Below are 6,228 nucleotides of genomic sequence, written 5' to 3'. Positions count from 1 at the left end.
TTCCTTTGGTGGTGATGGTGGTGGTGTTGTTGAAGTAGTCTTGAGCTTGTCTAATTTCCACTTGAGCAAAAAGTTCTGCTCCCTCAGATCATCATTTTCCTCCTCAAGCTTCAACACTCTATGGCAAAGTTCCTGCTTACTCTCCTGCAAGAAACGAGAAGGGATAAACAAGGTCTTAGGCTTCTTCCTTTGGTCAGCGAGGCTTGACTTCTTGAACTCCACATGAGTGCGTCCAAGTTGGGGTAGAGGAGCCTCCTCTTCATCGGAACTCGTTTGTTCCTTCCCCTTGGGCTCATAGTCCTCTTCCTCGTCAGTGGTCCAGCCATAAGGTTCCAAGTCCCCATTAATCCTGGAGTTAGCACGATCATCGGCCACATAGATCGCTTGTTCTGAATGAGAAGAAATCTTGACCTAAAACTGCGGCGAACAACAGGCTCGAAACGAAAATAGAGGAAAACTGCGCGATACGGAGATCAAAACCCTCGGGCGTATATATAATGATTTTTTCTGGACCAGAAGGAGTGCTCCGCAAGAAAACGGAGTCCGGGAGGCACACGAGGTGCCCACAAGCCCTGTTGCCGTGGCCAGGGGGAGGCCGCGGCAACCAAGCTTGTGGCCGCCTCGTGCGCTCTCCGGACTGCTTTTTATTTTTCTAATTTTCTAAAAACTCCAAAACGGAGAAAATTTCTTATTGGAAAAATTTCAGAGTCCAATTACTTACCGAAATAGATTCCTCTTGGTTTTCAGGGTCTGAAATAGGCTGATAAACATCCCTTATGTACTCCTCTGGAGTTATGATATTGATGATATTGGTCTCAACCATCCTAGGAAAATTACCTTCTGTGTTATTGATTTTCATGGCACCGGAACGATATACTTCCTCGACAACGTAGGGACCTTCCCATTTGGAGAGAAGCTTGCCTGCGAAGAATCTTAAACGAGAATTGTATAGTAGGACATAATCACCTACATTGAACTCTCGTTTTTGTATTCTTTTGTCGTGCCACCTCTTAACCTTTTCCTTGAACAACTTGGCATTCTCATATGCATGGGCCCTCCATTCATCTAATGAGTTGATATCAAACAACCGCTTCTCACCGGCACGTTTGAAATCAAAGTTCAACTCTTTGATTGCCCAATAAGCTTTGTGTTCCAGCTCAAGAGGTAAATGGCAGGCCTTACCGTAAATCATTTTATACGGCGACATGCCCATGGGATTCTTATAAGCAGTCCTATAAGCCCATAGTGCATTGTCAAGTTTGCTAGACCAATTCTTCCGAGATCTATTGACGGTCTTTTGTAAGATCAATTTGATCTCCCTATTACTCAACTCCACTCGACCACTAGACTGAGGATGGTAAGGAGATGCAACTCTATGGTTGACATCGTACTTAGCGAGCATCTTGCGGTAAACACCATGAATGAAGTGTGAACCGCCATCAGTCATCAGATATCTAGGGACTCCAAATCTTGGGAAAATGACTTCTTTAAGCATCTTAATAGAGGTGTGGTGATCAGCATTTTTAGTGGGGATAGCCTCTACCCACTTAGTGACATAATTCGTAGCAACTAAGATGTGAGTATACCCATTGGAACTCGGGAAAGGTCCCATATAACCAAAGCCCCAGACATCAAATGGTTCAATGACAAGTGAATAGTTCATAGGCATTTCCTGACGCTTACTGATATTCCCTATTATTTCGCATTCGTCACAAGACAAGACAAACTTACGGGCATCCTTGAAGAGAGTGGGCCAATAGAAACCTGATTGCAATACCTTATGAGTAGTTCTGTCTCCAGCATGGTGTCCTCCGTAGGCTTAGGAATGACACTTCTGCAGGATCTGTCCCTGTTCATGTTCAGGCACACAACGTCTAATAACACCATCTACTCCTTCCTTATAAAGGTGAGGATCATCCCAAAAGTAGTGTCTCAAATCAAAGAAGAATTTCTTCTTTTGCTGGTAGGTGAAACTAGGTGGTATGTATTTGGCTACGATATAGTTTGCGTAATCAGCATACCACGGTGCACTATGTGAAGTGCGGATGACATTCAATTACTCATCGGGAAAGTTGTCATCAATAGGTCGTGGGTCATCAAGGACATTCTCTAGCCTAGACAAGTTATCTGCTACACGGTTATCAGCACCCTTTCGGTCAACAACGTGCAAATCAACTTCCTGTAGTAGGAGAACCCATCTGATTAGTCTAGGCTTAGCGTCCTTCTTCTCCATGAGGTACTTAATAGCAGCATGATTAGAGTGAATAGTGACTTTGGAGTCAACTATATAAGATCTGAACTTTTCACATGCAAACACGACTGCTAAAAACTCCTTCTCTGTAGTGGCGTAGTTTCTTTGGGCACTGTCTAGTGTTTTACTAGCATAGTGAATGACATTCAATTTCTTGTCAACTCTTTGTCCTAGAACAGCACCAACAGCATAATCACTAGCATCGCACATGATTTCAACGGGCGAGTGCCAATCAGGTGGTTGAACAATAGATGCGGTTATCAAGGCCTTCTTAAGTATTTCGAAAGCTTCCTCACAATCCTCATCAAAAACAAAGGGAACATCCTTCTGCAAGAGGTTGGTAAGAGGCCTAGAAATCTTAGAGAAGTATTTAATGAACCTTCTATAGAAACCAGCATGACCTAGGAAACTTCGTATACCTCTGATATCTGTGGGGTAATGCATTTTCTCAATTGCATAAACCTTAGCCTTATCAACTTCAATGCCTTTCTCACAGATTTTGTGTCCTAAGACGATGCCTTCATTAACCATGAAGTGGCACTTCTCCCAGTTCAAGACGAGGTTGGTATATTTGCATCTCTGTAAGACTAGATCAAGTTTGCTGAGGCAATCGTCAAAGGAAGAACCCTAGACTGAGAAATCATCCATGAAAACCTCAACAATCTTTTCACAAAAGTCAAAGAATATTGCCATCATACATCTTTGAAAGGTGGCAGGTGCATTGCACAAGCCAAAAGGCATATGTCTATAAGCAAAGGTACCGAAGGGGCATGTGAAGGTGGTTTTCTCTTGATCATATTGTGCAACAGGTATTTGCGAGAAACCTGAATAACCGTCTAGAAAGTAGAAGTGTGTGTGTTTAGATAGCCTTTCTAGCATCTGGTCGATAAACGGCAAAGCATAATGGTCTTTCCTGGTTGCCTTGTTCAGTTTCCGGAAGTCTATCACCATCCTATAGCCAGTAATAATCCTACGCGGGATTAGTTCATTCTTATCATTAGGAACGACGGTGATACCTGCCTTCTTAGGTACGCAATGTACTGGACTTACCCAATCACTATGAGCGATAGGATAAATGATTCCTGCTTCGAGAAGCTTCAATATTTCTTTTCTCACGGCCTCTTTCATCCTCGGATTTAATCTCTGTTGATGATCAGCAACTGGCTTAGAATCAGGATCGGTTTTAATCTTATGCTGGCATAGAGTGGGACTAATACCCTTAAGATCATCAAGAGTATATCCAATAGCAGCATGGTGCTTCCTCAAAGTTTTCAATAACTTCTTCTCTTCGTGACTCGAGAGGTGAGCACTAATAATAACAGGATATATCTCCTTCTCATCAAGATAGGCATACTTAAGAGTGTCTAGTAACTGTTTTAGCTCGAACACAGGATCACGCTTTGGTGGGGGAGGATCCCTAAGCAGTTCAACAGGCAGATTATTCTTGAGAATAGGATATTGTTCTAAGACAATTTTATCTATCTCATCTCTTTCATCCATATGCATAGCATTTTCATGCTCAAGCAGATATTGCTCTAAAGGATCCGCAGGAGGTACGGCAATAGAGGCAAGAGCAATGATTTCATCCCTACCAGACGACTCTTTTTCATGGGGTTGTCTTCCAAACTTGGAGAAGTTAAATTAATGAGACACACCCTCGAAACTAACAGTGACAGTTTGTTTAATGCAATCAATATGAGCATTGATAGTGTTGAGAAAGGGTCTACCAAATATGATGGGGCAGAAGCTATCTTGTGCATTAGCAAGGACGAAGAAATCAGTAGGATACTTCGTCTTACCACACAGGACTTCTACATCTCTGTCGGGACCCCGATCCTAAGTCATAGGAATCCAGCCTGTAACACATCGCATCTCTTTGCGGTCTCACGCACGGTTATCCCCACGGCTGCAGCCTTACCTTAGCCGGGACCATTTGCGCCTTTTGACTCGCGTTCGCAATTGTGTCGCTGGCAATCCAGTGACAGAGAACCCGGATCGACATGTCTAGTCATAAACCAAAGCGGCAGTTCCGCACAGGGACGGGCATACATGACCCAGCAAAGCAGGTGTCGGTCACCAGCGAATGTAGACGGTCGTAGCAAGCTACAAGGACTCCATTACATCGCGTGACATTTCCCCAGCGGGGACAGACACAGCAGCTAAGAAGGACACATGCCGGTCAACCAATGTGTCCGAAGCAGTAGCGAACTACCATGGCTCGTTGGATCACAAAGGGGCATTTCCATGTAAGGAATGCTACTAAAGCCTACGGCTAGGTAATCGAACCCCATACATATCAAGTACAACACACGTACGCATGGCATACCGATATGTATAGATACATCGATGGCATCACAACATAACCATAAATATACAAACTTTATTTAGAAGGCTCGGAAGAGCCACACACATAATATTACAAGGTAGGGGTCTCACGACCCATCATCACAAGTCATACACATAATTCTTACAAACCAGCGGAAGAGTAAGGTTGTCTGAGTACAGACAGATGGAAAGATAAAGGCGCATGGCCTGACTATCTACAGACCCACCCTAGGGCCAGATCGTAGCTGGGATACCAGCTACTCGTCATCGTCGATGTCTAGGTAGAACCCTCCATTAGGGTCATTAACAACCTCTGCAACAAATTATTAAGCAAACGTGAGTACAGAGGTACTCAGCAAAACTTTAGGATAACTATCTACTCATGCAATGTATCAATAAGGAATTGTGGGGTTTCATGCGGAAAGCCAGCATTTGACTCGTGGCTAGACAACTTGCATTTTTAAATAATTTTTACAACTTGATTTCTCGCACACGAGTCCACTAACACCACAACAATACTCCATCGTGGAATCATGCCGTCTCCATACAGAAATGTCGTCCACGACACTCACGCTTATCTTGACAATTTTATGAGTAGCCATTAAAGTTATCTATGAACAACATATGTCTCCAAGTAGTCCATATCTGCGGACGCGGCTATTCGAATAGATCATAACCCTGAAGGGGTTTACTTCTTCACACACGCTCTCGCCACTTATCGTCATGTGCACGTCATGCACCTCGGCAACCTTCAAGCGGAAGCCCAGCGAGGGAGTCGGCCATGACCGTTAACCACGCTAATACTTAGTCCAGGTCTATCGCCTATCTGAGGGTAACCCGCACGGAAGTCCAGCCGAGGTTTCCGCCACGGACCCAAATGATGTGCGCAGGGTTCCCAAGCCCACCATCCGGGTGCCACTTGGTACACCGTGCCACTGCCTACCGCATCATAGCCCACCTCTAAGGTCAGCGCTATGCACGGCGTCCAGCATGACTATAAACACCAGAAACTACTTGCAACTCCTGGACCGAGTACTAGGCGATTAATAAGTCGAGCAGGGTCATATTTCAGGGCCCAGCATGTGGTAGTATCTCATCTTGTATTACATACACGGAACTCAGTTCCTAAGGATGGTTCCAATGAAACAACCTCCTACATAGCCTTTCACTGGTACCTTTACCAAATCAGGTTCAACACACAACCTTTACTTACTGAACACATTCTCGCAATTCTGTTCATCACCCAGATGACATACCATTCACAACTCTAAGCATAGCATGCATAGCAGGATAAGGTACATCATGGCTCAAGCATCTACCAGGTATGCTATGTTGCAAGGTTCAGCTATTTACTGTGACAAATACATGTCATGCAAAGGAAGTGGGTTCAACTAATGTGGCAAAAGCATTCGAAGCATTTGATCCTAATGCAATAAGTAAGTGCAGGAGCGAGAACATGGGATTTATCGGGATGATCAAAATGGTTGCTTGCCTTATTGCTCAGCAGAGGGACAATATCCGTCAGTCGGATATTCGGTGGAATCCGGAGGAGTGGAGCCTACCGATAGAAATGACATCAATCAATAACAATCATATCCAACAAAATGATGCACGAGCATGGCAGGAAGATGCAAGGTGGTATGCTAATATAG

The sequence above is a fragment of the Hordeum vulgare genome, chromosome 6H (assembly GCF_904849725.1).
Source record: "Hordeum vulgare subsp. vulgare chromosome 6H, MorexV3_pseudomolecules_assembly, whole genome shotgun sequence".
Classification (NCBI taxonomy): domain Eukaryota; kingdom Viridiplantae; phylum Streptophyta; class Magnoliopsida; order Poales; family Poaceae; genus Hordeum; species Hordeum vulgare.
The sequence above is the reverse complement of the archived record's forward strand: the minus strand, read 5'-3'. Positions refer to the sequence as shown.